The following is an 18,567-nucleotide window of genomic DNA, read 5'->3' as shown; positions in this document are numbered from 1 at the left end:
GATGGGTATTGTCTGATGCTTTAATCTTTCCCAATCTGATAGGTAAAAATGATATCTCATCATAATGAAAATTTCATTCAATTATGAGCAATATAATCATCCTTTCATGTTTTAAAGGGGTATTCTTTTGCTTTTTCTGTATGAATTGCCTGTTCATATCCTTCCTCATTTTTCTATGGAGTTGTCTTGCTAACATGTAAATTAATATGTTAATATATAAAACTCTAGATATTAAGGAAATTCACCTTTTGCCAGTGATCTGTGTCTTCTGAGTCTATTTGTAGTGGATTTTGCCATATGAAAGTTTAAATTTTGTATTAAGTGAAATTCATAGATTTGGGTTTTCATGTCATACTCAGAATGTCACTGCTGCCAGATTATATTTTAAATATTTTATCGTCTCCCCGAGTTACTTCATAGTTTCATTTTTGAAATTTAAATCTTTGACCAATCAGTAATTTATTTTCGGTGAAAGAAATGAGGTAGGAAGAGGAATTCAGCGTTACATTTTCTACATAGCCAGTCAGTCATCTCAACTCCATTAATGGGCTTCCTTCACGAGTGTCTTTGTGTCTGCTTCTAGACTCTATTCCGTTCCACTGATCTGCTTATTTACACTTGTGACAGCATCAAATTTTACAAATTACTGGAGACATTTTAGTAATTTAGAACCGTTTTCCCCATTTTTTGTGCTGCTTTTTTAAAAATAAATTTTCTGGCTATATCCCCATGATAAGTTTTTCTTTTGAATGTTAAGATCAGCTTGCAAGTTCTAAAAAAATGCCTGTTAGTATTTTGATTGTGATAAAATTGTAGTTATACACTAATTTAGGAAGCATTATGATCCTTAAAATAGGGAGTGAATCTTATAAAAATATATCTTTTTCTTTATTTAAAGTTTTTATTGATTTTCAGCAAAGATTTTTTCCTATAGGTTTTTTTCATATGTCTTGCACATTTTCTTTTTAAGTTTATTTCTAGATATATTTCTTAATATAAATTAAAAATGAAATCTTTTCTGTATTTTTCTGCTCATTTTATGTATTGATTATTTTATATCAGTTTTGAACCACCATTTAGTTATACCTTGTTTATACAAAAGGACACATAGACGTTTTGTTCCTGATCTCTTGCATACTCAAAAAATTCTATATGCTGTCTTTACACTTGAAAGAAAATCTGAGTCACTTATTATTTTCTATTACTGAATATGGAGGAAGCATCAGTTTTCCCCATAGGTGAATTTTTGTACGTGGGAGATGAGAAATGCTGAATTTCATTGAATTCTTTTATTATACTTGAAGTCTGAGAACTTCATTGGGCTATATCTTAGAGCTGTTTTTTCTGTATCACTATTTTTTCTGAGCTGTAATATGCTATTTTTATCTGTATAAATTCTAGATTTCTGTTATTTATTTCATGGTAATTTTATTTTCAGGTATTTTTGATTTTTTTGTTCTAATTGTCCTGTTCTTACTTTTTCCTAACTCTAATTCAAAATTTGATCTCTTTAGTCTGTCTTCTGCTGGCACACCAGTACTTTACTTCTAATTACTTTTATCTCATAATTTGATAATATTTGTATTCGTATGTTTTTGTTTCAAGCCAGTCCTCCATGTCTTTATGTTTTTCAATTAGTGTCTATTCTAATATTTTGCTGTTTTGAACGTTTGATGGCTTTCTTTCTTTCTTTTCTTCTGAACTTTTCTTGCTCACTATCCACTAACTATCTTGCTCTACTTTCTCATCCTTATTCTTTCTTTTTAAGTTTTTCAAATCTTTCTTCAAAAGCGTATATTTCCTTCTACTTAGTTGATGATGCCCAATGAAAAGTGAAATTTGCTTGTTTGGTGAGATAGTCGTTTTTGGAAAGTTGTTCTTTATATTTGTGTTTGATCAGTTTCTTTTCTCCTTTTCTGTAAGTAGAGGTCCCATGCTGGTTTGTTTCTGATAATCAGTCACTCTTCAATGGGTGCCAGTCCACATGGGAGGGCTATTTACTGGAGAATAACTTTAGGAAGGGTGGGAGGCAGGGAGGTGGGCTGGTTGGCAGCTTCAATTCAGGTGCTTGTCCTCACAATGTCCTCGCACTCAATACGCTGCCTCCTTTGCCTGGGAATACCTCTATGCAGCTTTTGGTGTGGTCCCTTTAGGGTAAAAATAAGAAAAGCATGATGTACAGTGAAGCTCTATGTAGTGATTTATCTTGTTTGAACGGGCTTTGATCAAGAGCTGCAAACCTGTTGTCACTTGTTTGCTCTCCTCTTCCTGCCATACTTCCAGTTACCCGTGCAGTGCCTCCTTCTCTGTTCCTTCTGCCATCTTGCAATTATTTCAGAATGGCCAGACTGGGAGGGCAGAGGATGAAGAATCTGGGCCTCCCCTAGGTTGGAGCAGGCAGGAGGGGATGGTTAGAACTGCAGATGTTCAGGGAAGACTGAGCAAAAGCATGGTGTCCAAGAAGTGACACAAAATTAGGGTGCAGTTTAAGCAAGAGCAGCAATCGGGGTCAAAATATGGTTTATATGTGTGTGTGTGTGTTTGTGTGTGCACATTTGTATGCATCGAGTAGGTAGGGAGTGAGCAGGCAATGTCACTCCATTTGGGCAGATCCCCACAGCCATAAATGGGGGTCAAAAACAGGCAGGAAGGCAGTTGCCATCAGAGCAGAGTCCCACTCCAGCAGCATGTGGTTTGAGGATGGGGCTCGCTTTTCCAAATGTTTGCTGACCAGGAGACGCAGGACAGCACAAGCTTGGGTGTTAGACACACATCTGGGTTTCAGTTTCAGCTTCAGAAATTATTTCTTATATGACTTTGGAGAAATTCCCTAACTGCTCAACATTTTGGTTTTCTTAACTGTAAATTGGGGATAATTGTGTCTGCCTCATAGAGTTATTGTGGGGCCAGAGATGAAACCTGAAAACGGTCTAAGTGCCCTGTCTGGCAGGTTATAGGAGCTCAATAAAAGATAGTAGTTTTTAGTATTAATGGCTCAATTGAATGATGATGATAAATCTCCTGGTCTCCCACCGTTCCCCACTCCAAGCCAGCCTCTACCATCTGCCAGTGTTCCCACTACACACAGACCTGGCCGTGTCAGTTGCTACCACACAACCTGTCCACCATCTCGAGATGTCCCTGCCTCCCTTTCCAGCCTCACCACCTACCACCCACCTTTTTTTCTTTTTCACATGAAACTTGCCTTTATTTCTAGAGTCTGTAAAATACTTTCAACTCACCTGGCTCTTCTATATGATGTGCCTTCTGCTTAAATACCTTTTGCTTTTTCCCATGGGATCCACCTCTGCTCCCCAATCTGTAGAGTTAGACACACACCTGGGTTTGAATTCTAGCTTCAGAAATGATCACTCCCTACCCAATATCTCACACACACACACACACACACACACACACACACACACACACGTACATGCACATGTACGCTCACTGGTCACCTCCTGCCCAAGGCCTTTCCTGTGCCCTGAGACAGACTTAAAGGTACTCTCTTGTGTCTGTAGTACTTTGCACATATCCTTATCGCAGCAATATTTTGGAACATTGAGAAGCAATGCTAATTTCTTTATTAATTGTTCATTCAGAGGATCTATGACTTATTGAGAACCCCCAATATGGTCAGAACTCTGCTTAGGTACTTTCACAGATGTCTTATTTATTTCCACAATAATTCTCTCAGCTGCACAGTTCTCTCTAGTTTTCAACTCATGACACAGAGGCTCAGAGGGATTAAGTACCTTGATCAAGATTACCTGATCAATAAGTGGTGAATCCAGATTCTGTCTGATTCCAAAACCCATGCTTCAGCCAGCATCTGAGAAGAATGAAATGAGCAATGTTGCCAAAGAGAGATGTTCAGATTTCAGACAGAAGGAAAGAAAAATCAATATTCATTAGTCTGCCCTGGTTCAGGTCCATATATGATTTTCATTATGCTTTTTGAAAATGAATCCCAGACAAATACAATCATGCTGTTGGTTTGCAACGATTGGAGGGAGAAATGAGAATGCACTTACTCATGCCTGAGCCTGTCCAGATCCATTTCTTTCTTAGGAAGTGTTAAAGTCAAATGTGTCTAATGTCCCAGCTATCCTGATGCTGTCCTGTACGATCCTGTCTCTGCCTGTGCTGTAGAAAATGCAGATTGTCCACATCCATATGGAATCATTTCTGCTATACTTTCCTACTGGTGTATTATTAAAACACCTGCTGTGGTGGAACTTACTCAGTGAATGGGGCCGTCCATTCCTTCAGTCCTCCATTCACTCCGTGATTTTATTTTATTATTTTATTTTATTTTTTGAGATGGAGTCTTATTCACTCTGTTGCCAGAGTGCAGTGGTGCAATCTCAGCTCACCGCAACCTCTGCCTCCCGGGTGCAAGCAATCCTCCTGCCTTAGCCTCCTGAGTAGATGAGATTATAGGTGCCTACCACACCCGGCTAATTTTTGTATTTTTAGTGGAGACAGAGTTTCGCTATGTTGGCCAGGCTGGTCTTGAACTCCTGACCTCAAGTGATCCACCTACCTCGGCCTCCCAGAGTGCTGGGATTACTGGCGTGAGCCACCGTGCCTGGCCCTCAATCTGTATTTATTGAGCATCTACTATGTGCTGAGCTTTATAGGCTGCTCAGAACCTCTGCCAAGGGGACGCAGGAATGTGCTCCTGGTAACTTTGGTCTGTAAAGCACATAAACAGACTCTCAAGTAAATGTCTCCCTCCTCTGAGGCTGACTTGTCTGAGTGTCTTGTGCTATTATCTCCTTCACCTGCGGGCACTGATGACATTATTACCTAGATGACTGCAATGTTTGCCAAATTATCTGTCTCCTAGAACCTTTCCCTGTGGAGACACCACATTTATATTCAGGACAATGTATAATAAACTCATATAAAGGATTTCTTTTTCTTTTTTTTTTTTTAACAGCAGAATGGACCCACCATTTGCCTGGCTTTATAGGTTAAAACTGGACCTTTATTTCCTCCATGAGAATAGAAATAAGCTATTACTAGTAACAGGTGCAGTTGCAGTCAGAGGAAGATGGGGTTTTGTTCAGTGAAGCTCCTTTCATTCTGATGTGCATGTGAATGGGCTTCGATCAACAAAAATGGACCTGGAGGTTGTGAGTTGGAGCTGGAGAGAACTGAATTGCTCTTCACAGTAGAGGGAGAAAAAAATTTGAGTTCCTAAGGGGGGTGAAAAGGGAGGTGGGAAGAGAAAGAAATTGTAGAGAATGAGGGAAGGGAGAGAGAAGACAGAAGTATGAAAAGAAGGCAGAGTTGTTCATGGGATTAAATTGGTTCATAAAATCTCCCCAGAGGTGAGTGGCCAAAAGCACTTACAAACAGGGATGTCTGATGTTCAGTGTATGAGTTCATTATACATTGTCCTGAATATAAAAATTATTTGCCCTGTTGTATTGCAAACCATGATGACATCCATCTTCCCTGAAACTTGAGTGAACTTTCTTATACAGAAAAATGCCTTGTGTGACTGGCTTAATGAGCTAAAAAAAGAGAAAGGGACAGAGTTTCAGTCTCTGAGTCATTGTGATGTGTTTTAGGGTCCCCATATGCATGACAGTGAGATAAACTGGAAACCGAACCAGTTTGGCAGGCTGCCATTTTAGAATTGGATTTGCCATTCTAAGTCACTTAAAAGTAAGGTGACAACTGGACAGACACTCAAAGACAGTAGGTGAGCCAGATGGGTATCTGAGGGAAGAGAGTTCAAGCAAAGAGAATTGCAGGTACAAAGGTCCTGAGGGGTGGGGCTCAGAGGGCAGAAGAGGGAGTACAAACCATATTGTGGGGAACAGAGGGGTCTCTATTTCCAGAGAAGCAGCCTGGAAGAGAGGGTGCAGCCTGGAAGGGAGGGTGCAGCCTGGAAGGGAGGGTGCAGCCTGGAAGGGAGGGTGCAGCCTGGTGCCTGGCTCATATCTCAGGCGGCAGGAAGGGCCATGTGTTGGATGGATTTCATCCCCCAGCCAGAGAAGCCACATTATCTGAGTGTCAGTAGCAAATCCTGAAGGCCTGAAAATCACTTTATTCTTCCCGAAAATGCTGTTGAATTTTCCCCAGTGCACTATTACCACTTAAGTGTATGCAGTGTTATTACTCTGCAGGTCATCAACTGCAGGAGCTTCCTCCTTAGCAGAGACACTAAATTGTTGACAAAAGGCGTGCTCATCAGCTTATACTTGGGCAGTTATCCTCATCCTTAACCAACAAAGGGTTGGTTTTGATACCTACACTACCATCCATCTCCTCAAAATCCACAGCCCACTTCTGCTTAAGTTTCTTTCCTGAAGGTCAAATTGCACAGATCATGAAATTAGACATCACTTCACTCTTGTGAGGGGAGATAACCATATATGACATATGACCACCTGTCCAAGGAGAAGTTCAGAGAATCCCACCCAGCCTCCCTCTCATGGCCCTGGGTGCCATGGCTTATATGCAGGGTGGGCTGAGTGTTACAGAATCAGGACCTGCCTGCAGGTGCTGGCTTCCTGCTGATGAGTGTGGATCTCAGGCTCATCCCTAAAAATACCTTGATTCTGGCTCTATTCAGAGCCAAAGCATATCCAGATAACTTGAATCGATCCCCTCCAGACTTGAATCTGAAATTGCCTCAAGGAAAACTTGCTAGAAGGAGATGGTTCTCTGTCCCAGGGATTAATGATGATTCCACCTGTGTCATAAACTAAACAACAAATGTCTTTCTCCAGGTGAAATGTCCCACCTCTCTTTTTCTAGGAGTGTATGGCGTTGCACAGCCTTCTCCCCCCATCCCTCAATCCACCCTGGGCTAGAGGGATAATGCCCAGTTACCTAATCTCCCCCCGCCACTCCCCATGTTTCACCTCTCCCTTGTCCCTACCTGGACATTCCCTTCTTACAACTCAGTTATTTTATTTCTCTCTCTCTCTCTCTCAATCTCTCTCGACATTGTTTCGAGCTTTGCTGTTGTTGACTCCCTTTCTTCCATGTGTTCCTGAAATATTGGTTTCCTGGAGTTCATTGCTGGTCCCATTTCCTCACTGGTGGTCTTGCCTATAGTCATGATTTCAATGAATAGGTAATAAGCTGAGGCTTTCAAATATGTCTTCCACACAGACCTACCTCTGGGGCTTTTGTACATCTAACTCCCTGTTGGAAATCTCCACTTCAGCTTCTGAACAGCATCTCAAACTGAATGTGACCAATGTGGAATCCATAATTTCTCCCACCCCAAGTCGATCCCTCCTCCTGGTTGCCATGAGTCTGTCCAGTTGACCAGGCAACACGCCTGCCTCCCTGCATTTAGTCAGCTGGCCGTCGAGCCCCGCCTCCACCTGCAGTGTCCAGTGTCATATTGTTTCCCATCTCCTCCTCTTGTGTCTCACTCTGTCTGGGCACTATTCCAACAGTCTTCTCACTGGTCTCCATGCTTCCAGCCTGGCTCTCTCAAATGTCCTCAACACCATAGGCAGATCTGTTTCTATTAGTTCTTTACTTCAAATGTTGATGGTTCTGCTTTGTCTTAGAGCACAATCCTCTCTCCACACTCACTTTCGGTAATCCCTCTCCCTGTACATCAGTTGGGCTCCTGCCACACGAACACTCAGGTCTTGGCCCTAGCCTCAGGCTCCCATGTTGGCAAATTCCTGTCCATCTTTCAAGACCTGAGGCCCCTTCTGGGAATCTTCTCTAATTTTTCCCAGCCCACCTTAACCAAGGCGGGTTAGTTACCCTTGGACCTGTTCCCAAGCCAGGGTCTCCTCCCTCTCTTGTGAGTCTTTCCGGCCCTCTGAAGTCACACAGTCCCAGAATTTTTGTTGTTGTTGAGTTGTCTAAACCAATCAACTCATTCTGTAAATATTGAGAGTAAAACCAGACATGAAGTGACTTGATGAGGTCACACAGCTAGAATCGGCAGAACTGGGACTTGAACCAGGCAGGTCTCCTGGCTCCTGACGTGGTAAGTGTTCATGGCTGGGAACTGTGATTCTATTATAACTGTAGAGACCAGCAATAGGACATTGTCCAGTCAGATCACACTGGCAGTTTCCCTTAGACACATCGTGGGAGAAATCAGAAAGGCAGAATCAATCTGGAGTGCTCCTTCCCATGTGTCTAAAATCCGGAGTTTCACCCTGCAGACTGGTTTAAATCCTTCTATGTGCTCTGTCACAACTAAATTTTTCTTCTGTAATAATTCCCATACTTGCATAGTTATTTGCTTACTATCTGTTTTCTCTAGTAAATGAAAAACTACATGAGGATGGGAGGCCACGTTAATCTCATTGCTGGCTAGATACTTGTATAGTGTCAAACATGGTTTACACATCAATGTTTGGCAAATGAATGACGGATGGACATTCTTTAAAAATATCAAGTCACTCCCCTCTTGCTGTGTGCCTATTAACTTGTGTGTATCTTCAGTCTTGGTCCATTTGCATATGATCATTAGGGACTAGGAGGAAGAAAAAAAGGTCCTATACTGACTAGAGAGAGAACCTTTCTCTGTGGATTTAACTTTTATTACATAAATAATGCACACTTGTAGAAAATTTTTAAAATATAAATAAGTAAAAAGAAGAAAATGAAAATCACTTGTGATCCCACAACTATTATTTGGTTACAAAGTCTCTCAAACTTTTTTCTTAAAAACGTATAAAAATGTAAATCATTCTCTGCATAATGTTTTGCAATTTGATTGTTTCACTTAACAATGTATTGTGAACATATTTCAACATCATGTAATATAATCTCCAGCATATTTTTAATGACTTCATTGAATACCGTTAAACAGAATAAATGATGCATTTAACCAGTTCCTTATTGGTGAACATTTATATTTTTCTAGTTTTTTTTAAACCATAGTATGGGCCATGTTGTAGCAAACTGTCTTATTACTAAACCTCTGTGCATATCCATAATTATTTCCTTAGGATAAATTCCTAGAAATTGAATGACTAGATCAAAGAACATGCTCGTTCCAAACTTTTTAAAAACACATTGTCAAATTGGCCCCAAAAGTTTTAGGAATGCATATTCCCTCCAGCAGGGTATGACGGGAGTCTTGGAGAGAAATGTTTAATCTAGAGTCCTTCCCCTGGCTCACCTACTTGCCAATGAGATTGGCTGGACCGTTCCGTCCTTTTACTGTCTTCAACCAAATAGGTGCAGTGCTCAGTTCTCAGCCATCTATCCTTGCATGCCTGTCTCTTTTTGATTTTTTTTTTTTTTTTTTTGAGACGGAGTCTCCCTCTGTCGCCCAGGCTGGAGTGCAGTGGCACCATCTCGGCTCACTGCAAGCTCCGCCTCCCGGGTTCACGCCATTCTCCTGCCTCAGTCTCCCGAGTAGCTGGGACTACAGGCGCCCGCCACCACGCCTGTCTAATTTTTTGTATTTTTAGTAGAGACAGGGTTTCACCGTGTTAGCCAGGATGGTCTCAATCTCCTGACCTCGTGATCCGCCCGCCTCGGCCTCCCAAAGTACTGGGATTACAGGCATGAGACACCGCACCCGGCCCCAACAGATTTCAATTATTTTCAAATGGTTGCACCTATATTGGAGGACCTATTTAATGAACCAACTCAATGTGCTGATGGCTCTTCAACCCAGATGCCTCGCCCTTCCCCTCACTGGAAGGAAGCCCCACAATTTCATCAGCAAACAACATACTTTCACATCTTTCAACGTATCAAAATTTAATATCCAATTTAGGAAAATGACAGTTCCCATCTTTAGAGGAATGAGAGGAAATCTTTTCATAAGGGCAAGGGGTGATTACTTACCTTTCACTGAAGGTTCAGCATTGAAGGAAGCTGCAGAGTTTTTGCAGGTAAATATCTCCTCTCAAAATGTAGCAAACTTCCTTTGCTTAATATATAATTTAGCACCTACTCTGCAAAATTCTTTGCCTATAGTACATCAGTCCCCACAACAAATGCCAAAGGTAGATATTATTATCTCATTTTACATATGAAGAAAATGAGGTTTAGAGTGACTCATTCATCATTCAAGGATATCTACCGAGTGCTTATCATTGCATTTAGAAACATGGAAGTTATTGGTTGTCTTAATAAGAATGCTTTCATTGGAGCAAAACCCTGATTTGAATGTGTTCAAGAAAGAGTTGGGAGAAACTAGGGATAGTGACTATTGTATAGAGTGCTCTTTCAAAGAGTCTTGCTATAAAGGGAAAGGGAGAAAGGGGGCTATAGCTACAGAGGAAAGTGGAGTCAAAAGAAAGATTTTTAGTAAAACGGAATAACAGCATGCTAGTATGGGAAGGGTTTGAATACAGAAAAAAAATCCTATGATGCAGGAGAGAAAGAAGTGGCAAGGTTTGCTCAGCTGAGAGCACAGTATGTTCATCCACATTAACAGAAATGAGATCTAGGGAGATGGGTAGAGGCAGAAGTGGGATTTGTGGAAATTCTCTCTTCTGATTCCTTCATTTTTCTCAGGAAAGCAGGAAGCAGAGCCAGTAATTGAGAGGGAGAGTTGGTGGGGGGCTGGTTAGGAGAACAGAGGATGTATGAGATCCTCAGCTAGGAAAATGAGACGGTGAACTGGCTAGGGAGGCAGAGTGGTTGCCAGGCAGCAGAAGGCACAGTTGAAGATGGTAGTCATAAACTTAATGAGACTAGTCAGTAAGATTATGTGTTTTTCTCCAAACATATCTAACTGTACAGGCTCAGGTGAGGAAGAGGCAAAGAGGTGTATGTAATGAGGTTTGTCATTTAGCCAAGCCAATATGCCAAAGGAGAAGGACAAGGAAATTAAAAATATACTCAAGAGAGGAATTACTGAATAGTCGTGGAATTTTTAAATAGATAACGAGTAAAAAGAGGCCATGCAAGAGGTAAGGGATGGTGAACCACTTGTATAGATCAATAGAACAAGATCTTGATAGGAGTCAAAGTGTTGTTGAACTACTGGTGGTGGCAGGGAATTGGCAGGTAAAAGGCAGTGGTGAGAGAATGGGATAGTTGAAATTGGGAAATGGAAGTCAGCTACATTTCTCAAGGTCATACCATGTTATGTTGCAGAGCTGGGAGTCAAACTAAGGTCTCTCTGATCAAAGAGCCCACCCCAGTATTTAAGCAGTGCACTCAGGACAAGGTGAGAGATGCCTTAGTTCACAGAGGCACAGTTGGCTTTTGTGGTATCATTCATGCAAATGAGACCTCATGGCTTTCTGTGGCAAATATTTATAGCACCGCATGAGAATGGTAATGTAAAATTTCTTCTCCCTTTCTCCTCCCCCTCCTACTTCTTACAGAAATAGTAACTGGTTCAGATGGGCTGGGCTGGTTCCATGGAGAGCATATGTTTGCTGATGAGGAGAAACAGACAAAGCCAGCTAATGTGAAAACGCGGGGTCCCTTATGAGTTAGGGGTTTAAATATCAGTTTCTGGTGTTTGTGCCTGTGTGGTTTTCTCCATGAAACTGATCATTATCTTTCTAGCTTGAGATCTCCCCTGGGGGTGCTTGGTAAGGGCACCCACCCTCTTTAGATATTAACCATTCTCTAACAGCAAAACCACGGACAGGTCTTGTGGTGTTATATGTGGGGCAGAGTTAAATACAAAACAGACACTGAGGCACACTGAAATCCTGAAGCTGACAACAGCCCAGGAATGCTGAGATTGAGGCCCAGTCTCCTATGTGACTGCTGACTGTAAGAATGTTAACTCTAAATTTCCTGAATGTTGTCAGATCACAGCAGGGAGTCATGCATACTCCCTGTAACATTCTCTCTCTCTTTCTGTCTCCGTCTCTCTCTCTGTTCTCTCTCTCTCTCAAATACACACACACACACAAACACACACACACACAAACACACACATACACACCCACATCATAAAGCCTTGAGGAATGTGTTCAGGATTTATGCAAGCGGTGTGCCTGGAGACCACATACTCTGTGAGAAAAATAAAATCTCTAGTCCTGAGAGATGATAATGATCATTTAGATTAGAATCATAAAAAGGAGAGCCATAAGATTTACTCTTACCATGAATCTTGGATATTTCTGAATTGCCACCTTTCAAATGATGACATAATTTGGTCAGTTCTACTTCGTTCCCCCTGGTTTTCTTGAGTGACTTAAGCAAAGGGCCAACTGTGTGTTTCCAGCATAGAGCCTGGCACATGGAAACTGCTTAAACAAATGCTATTGGATAAACTTAATGGTGGCTTAAGGTCATTACTCAGGGGTGGTTGGTGATCTTAGACTCCCCTATAAGTTCCATCAACCCTCCTCTTCAAGTCACTCAACCAAGTGAGTTTTTTAAAATATGAGTTTGCAATGTAACCATAGCTTCCAAGTGAATTTTCTGGAAAAAACACAAAAAACCAAAAAACAAACCACCTCCACCTTGCCCCAACCAGATTGTCATCCTTAAAACCCCCATATGCAGAATGCTGAAGCTGGCCCCATCTCTCATATGACCATTTCTTCCTCCCTACTAGGTAATGATGGCTTGCCTGAGATAATCCACACCAGTGTACAGGAGTGATGACTCTTATACCTAATAGCTCTATGACATCTTGGGGGCAAGTTTCTTAACCTTACTGGTGCCTCAGTTTTCTTATCTGCAGAAAGGAATAAGAATATCAACATCCTATAGTAGTTTTCACAAATTATTATAATGGATGCATACTACTCAATTAATGAGCAGTTATAAGCAATATCCCTCATATGAAATATAGGTCCAGTGGTAATTCTGGATGAATGTTGCCTCTTTCAAGGAAAGTATCTTCATTGTATCAGGGACCTAGTCATTGTAACAGACTCACAGTGATTTCCAGGAGGGAAATCTCTGCTTTAATTGAGAGTGCTAACAACATAGGGATAGTGGGAGAGAAAGTTTTAATTATAGTTTTTAGGTGAAGCTCTTCTTTCACACTATCTTGGGACTGATCACTTCTGGTGGGGTTTCAGTGAGTGGAACTTTCTGGGAGCCTCAGAGCCATAACCAGTGGGATCTGCACAATGAGGGGCTTGACCTTCATCGACGCTACTGGCTCCGTGCCTTCCTGAGCAATACGTGATACCCCTATTGGGAAGGCAGTCCTGATATGTCCGGAGCACCTCTTGCCAACAGGAGGTCACTCCACCCAGGGATAAGCAGAGAGAAGAACCTATGCTTTCTTTACATGTGCACAGCATCCTTATTCCAGAGGTTGTTGCTCAGTGACATATCAGACCAGAACTCCCTGAATCAGGCACCAGGCTGTAAGCAGACTCGTAGTTTGAAGAAGTTATCCGGGTGATTCTGGCATGTTTTATCACTATAGTTCCCCTGCCCACAACTTTACTGACACTCACATCTTCCATACCACTTGAGAATCAATGTTCTATAGCTGACCCGTGAACTACATGGACTGAATGCACAGGTCTACTAATATGTGGATTTTCCTCCATCTCTGCCAACCCTGAGACAGCAAGACCAGCCCCTTCTCTTCCTCCTCCTCCTCAGCCTACTCAATGTGAAGGTGATGAGAATGAAGACCTTTATGATGATGCATTTCCACTTAATGAATAGTAAATATATTTTCTCCTCTTTGTGATTTTCTTAATAACATTTTCTTTTCTCTAGCTTATTTTATTGTAAGAATACAGTGTATAATACATATGACATACTACCTACTAAATATGGGTTAATCTACTGTTTATGTTGTCAACAAGGCTCTTGGTTGAAAGAAGGCTAGTAGTGTTTAAGTAGTAGTTAAATTAGTAGTAGTTAAGTCAAAAGTTATATGCGGATTTTCAACTGTGTGGTGGGCCAGTGTCCATAACCCCTATGTTGTTCAAGGGTCAGCTGTTTTATTTGGCTCTATTCTGAATGTGCACACTCTTCTTGAACAATTGTACAAAATAATAATCAACAATGTCATCAATGTGGATTGATTTTGTAGTTTCTCTTGAGTAACTGAATCTGAATATAATTGCTATGTATTTAATAATTTTCTGTGCGATTATAGTTTAACCCTAATAAAATCACATTAAGAAGGTCTCCCCAAAGAGAAAATCAATTTCACAAAAAAATTCTATAAGCCAAGGGTCAATATCGAACATTATGGCTACCTAGGGCTTGAAGTGGCATTATGTCTAGCCCAGCTTGTTGCCATTTAGAGTCTTTCCCTGCTCAGGAAAACATACTGGACCTAAAAAAGAAAATCCCTTCTTAGACACCTAATGTTCAAGGAATTAGTGGTTTCCCACCCCATTTAACTTGTTTCTACATATCATCATCTAGACTGTTCTTTTATGAGCCCCCGATTCCACCTCTAATGATAAACTGAGTCAAAGAGGGAGGAGAGAAAGGCAGGAAGAGAAATGTGGAGCAAATATACAATTGTTAAGCACTTATGATGTGCCAAGCAGCAAAGAATGAGTAATGGGACTCATCAAGCACCTACTGTCTACAGGCAGATTCTAAGTGCTGGCAATATTGCCCTTGTTCTTTAGGAGATTATAGTCAGTTTCCATCGGGTAACTGAGTGCTGCCAGTTGTCATAGCAGCAGGATTGGATCAATTAGTAATTGAAACTCAATGTAAATAATTACATAACATAATTTTCTGCTATTCTAGTAAAAAAAATTACTATAAACATATATCACTATGCTTGGACATTAGAAGGGATTCTCACCAAAGGAAACATTGGCATGACTGAAGCATTCACATGCACTGGGCTCTTGCTTGAGTCACATCCAATCCTCATATGACTCACCAGTGTTAGCAATCAAAAAATGAAGGCAGCCTACTCACATCTGGATTCTGATCATGGGCTCACTATGGGAAGTGCTTAAATGTCCTCGCTTTGGAATAAAGAAACACAAGCCAAGCATAAGGGGACGAAGGCCCATTGTCAACTTCAAAAGACACTGTTAGTATCCTTAGAATTCTTTTGCTTTGGACATCCTTTGTGTCCAAAGGATGATACATCCTTTAACTCAGGAACTAGACATGAGCAGCAGGAAGTGAAGGCCCATTTGGGGGACTTTAGGATTTGCTTCAGAGGATGAGCAGTTATCATAAGGGAGAGAAAGTTTGTGTTGCTGGTCGGCAAATACCAAGTGCTTCCTCTCTATTCTGTGGGACAAAATCATCATTGTACCTTTCCTTGGAAGCATGCTGTGGCTGGTACTGCTGGTACCCTTCACATATTCCCCTGGGTCTTACATTTCAGTGCTTATAGCACTAATTTACAATTTGGGGCACATTTGCCTGAGAGCTTTCTCTGACTTCTAGGGACAATCTGTGCACAGACATGGGAAACTAGAAATGCTAATTTGCTGCTTCTGAGAGCCATCAACCAATACCTGATGGAAATGGCAAACAAATTGTCCTGCTTTCTTGCCCCTTGCTGGGGTGACTCTGAGGCTCCTACTTTACACTGTCTCCTACAATCCTCCAGGAGGATGAAGCTTCAGGTGACCACGGCAGTTACTTGCTTGACATTACATTCTTTATGGTTGCCTTCTCTTCTCCAGCTCCACTCCATTTCCCTGCCAGTGTTTCCTAGGTTCACTTCCCAAATAAACTACTGGCACTTGAATCCTTCTCTCAAGGTCTACTTTTGAAGAAACCCAGACTGAAACTTATCATACTCTTCTTTTCTCATCATACTTTTTCTTACTCGGTCTAACTGGAAGCTTAGGTAATTAAGTTCTTTTGATCCTTCATCTCTTAATCTTGATAAACCAGTGTTGAAAATCCAAACACTCACAGAGATGCAGCAAGTTACATAAATGGGAGAAGTGAGCTGGATAGATATTATGCTAACCAGATGGTACATACTCTGTCTCAAAGAGCCAGCTGCAACTCAGCCCCAGCCAATTGTTGCCACATGGAAAAGTGGGCCCAATGTGGTCACATTGAGTTTCTCATGAGAAGACAGAAATCTAGATTTTTGTGTAGAATCTCTTAATATGTAAATATTGGCCACAAATTCAGATGCTTTTATAACACTGAGCTGGCCAAATAAAACACATCTGCGAGCCATATTTGGCCCAGGGGCCACCAGTTTGCAATCACTATTACAGAAATGCAAACCTTAGCAGGAAATTCACAGATAACATTTAAAGTAACAAGGGTTGCAGCACTTAAATGGATTTTCACAGCCATTATCACATCTCTTTTAACAGAACCCATCCTCCGCCCACCCACAAATGGCTGTATCCAGCACCGCATATCTGCTCAAAAAACAAAAGAGACCCAAGTGGAAAGAGAAAGCTAATCATGGACTTGGCATCTGACTGTGGTCTGGCTTAATACAATATTCTTAGAGCCAACTGGAAAGGAAACCACCGCCCAAATCCGTCACGACGTGTGCTATCACAGTGAGTTTAAATTGGGTGGAAATGTTGTGAGTTTAATAAAATAGAACTGCTGAGATGTACATATATATCTAGGTTTAGCTGATAGCTTTTCCAAGGGCATTGTGATGTCAAGTATGTTTGGCAGGTTCAATTCTCTCAGCACCCACATTTGCACTGTTTGTAAGATGGGGGTGATTGGAAGCACATGTGCTAATAGTAACTATGCATAATGTGTGAAATTAAGGAAGTGTGGAAGTTTCACTCATGGTCCTAAGCTAACCCTTTCCAGTTGTGTTGGGGGAGAGGAGCAGAGAGTGACATCATTTTTTTCTTCTTTTAGGAAACAACCTGAAGCTTTTAGCCTACCTTTCCTTTTGCATTTAGAAACCAAAATGCACAAATAATAATTAAGACCCTGGAATCCCATCTCCGCCGTAGGAAAGATCAGCATCAAGTGGTGCTTTTAGGTCGGCCGCAGTGGCTCATGCCGGTAATCCCAGCACTTTGGGAGGCCAAGATGGGTGGATCACTTGATGCCAGGAATTCGAGACTGGCCTGGCCAGCATGGTGAAAGCCCTCTCTACTAAAAATGCAAAAATTAGCTGAGTGTGGTGGTGCATGCCTGTAGTCCCAGCTACTCAGGAGGCTGAGGTGGGAGAATTACTTGAACTCAGGGGGTGGAGGTTGCAGGGAGAGGAGATTGCAATACTGCACACAGCCTGGATGACAGAGTGAGACTCTGTCTCAAAAAAAAAAAAAAAAAAAGAAGTGGTCCTTTTAGTTCTATGTGTCTACCAGCCACAGCCATATGTAGGAAGGAATAAGTTCTAGAGACCTAATGTACAGCGTGGGGAGCATAGTAATAAATACTGTCTTATATACTTGAAATTTGTGGAGAGAATAGATTTAAATGTTCTCACATGCACAAATGGTAACCAGGTGAGGTGATGAATATATAAAATTTCAATTTGTCAATTATATTTTAATAAAGCTGTTGGAAAGAAAACAAAATGGAACCCAATGATATGCTTTTGATTTAAAAAAATAACTATTTTGAGAGAAAAGGGCTATTATCAAAATAACTGAGCAGTACTCTTCAAAAGTGTCAAGGTCATAAAGAACAAGGAAAGACTAAGAAACTGTCATGGACTGGAGAACACTAAGGAGACACGACAAGTAACTGCAGTATGAGATCCTGAAACGGATCATGGAATTGTAATGGACCTTAGTGGAAAAATACGGTGGCATCTTAATAAAGTATATAGTTTAGACATTAGTATTGTACTAATTTTACTAATGCTACTTAGTACAATACTAGTTGGGTTACTTAGTACAATACTAGTTGGGTTACTTAGTTCTGATAATTGTCCTATGCTTACATAGGACGTTACCGTAAGAAGCTGAGTGAAAGATATATTGGAACTCTCTGTACCATTTTTATACCTCTTCTGTAAATCCAAAACTATCTCAAAATTCAAAAGTTTTTTTTTTAAAGATTGTTATAAACAAGATTTTGGTGCTTGGAATGTCTAAACAAGGTAATCATAACTTCTTACAAAATTTTGCCTTAGTAGGCTTTTGAAGGAAGAGGATCACAGTATGCTACATATAATAAGTAGAATTGTATTTTAGCTCTATTTTATAGGTAAATTGAGGTTCAGATACCTCTACTTGTCAAAGGTTACCCAGCTAGTGAGTTCATGGATAGCAAGACAGGTGACTGGTAATTCTCACTGGGAACATTTTCTTGGCCCTAAATGCCTTATGGTAGTGATTCTTACACACAGAGATAAATAAAAATGTAAAACAGACAGATATAAAAGACCAAATATGCACAGTATAAGTAAATGTAAGAATTTTTTGAATGATCAGATGCTATCTCAAATTGGTGATAAAAGCACATGAACATTTTTTCATATACTTATTTGCCATTTGTATATATCCTTCATTGAAATGTCTTTTACACATTATCCAACTGAATAATTTTTTTCACTGTTTAGTTTTAAGAATTCTTTATATATTCCAGATTCTAGTCTTTTGTTAGATATAGGTGGTTTGCAAATATTTTCTCCCATTCTATTCGAGTATTAGAAGAGCTAAGTCTATATTTGAAAAAAAAAAAATCAAATAGAATCCCACCTCCCATCATATCTACTATCCCCAGTGTACAAAGGGATTGAGTTAAGAGTGAAAAGCAAAACCATAAAAGTGATAGAAGAAA

General features: G+C 40.7%; 1 long non-coding RNA gene across 1 annotated transcript in view; it reads left to right on the top strand.

Annotated features, from left to right (window-relative positions):
- The window catches only part of LOC144334455 (uncharacterized), an 88,841-nt gene extending 72,479 nt beyond the window's left edge, over nt 1–16,362 (top strand). Inside the window, exon 3 of the long non-coding RNA XR_013404277.1 lies at nt 16,173–16,362. This is a non-coding gene — a long non-coding RNA (uncharacterized LOC144334455). The remainder of the gene's footprint in view (nt 1–16,172) is intronic.
- Nucleotides 16,363–18,567: the final 2,205 nt, after the last annotated feature.

This window comes from Macaca mulatta, chromosome 14, assembly GCF_049350105.2.
Source record: "Macaca mulatta isolate MMU2019108-1 chromosome 14, T2T-MMU8v2.0, whole genome shotgun sequence".
NCBI lineage: Eukaryota > Metazoa > Chordata > Mammalia > Primates > Cercopithecidae > Macaca > Macaca mulatta.
Note: the sequence above shows the minus strand (reverse complement) of the source record. Positions and strands in the feature narration are given on the sequence as shown.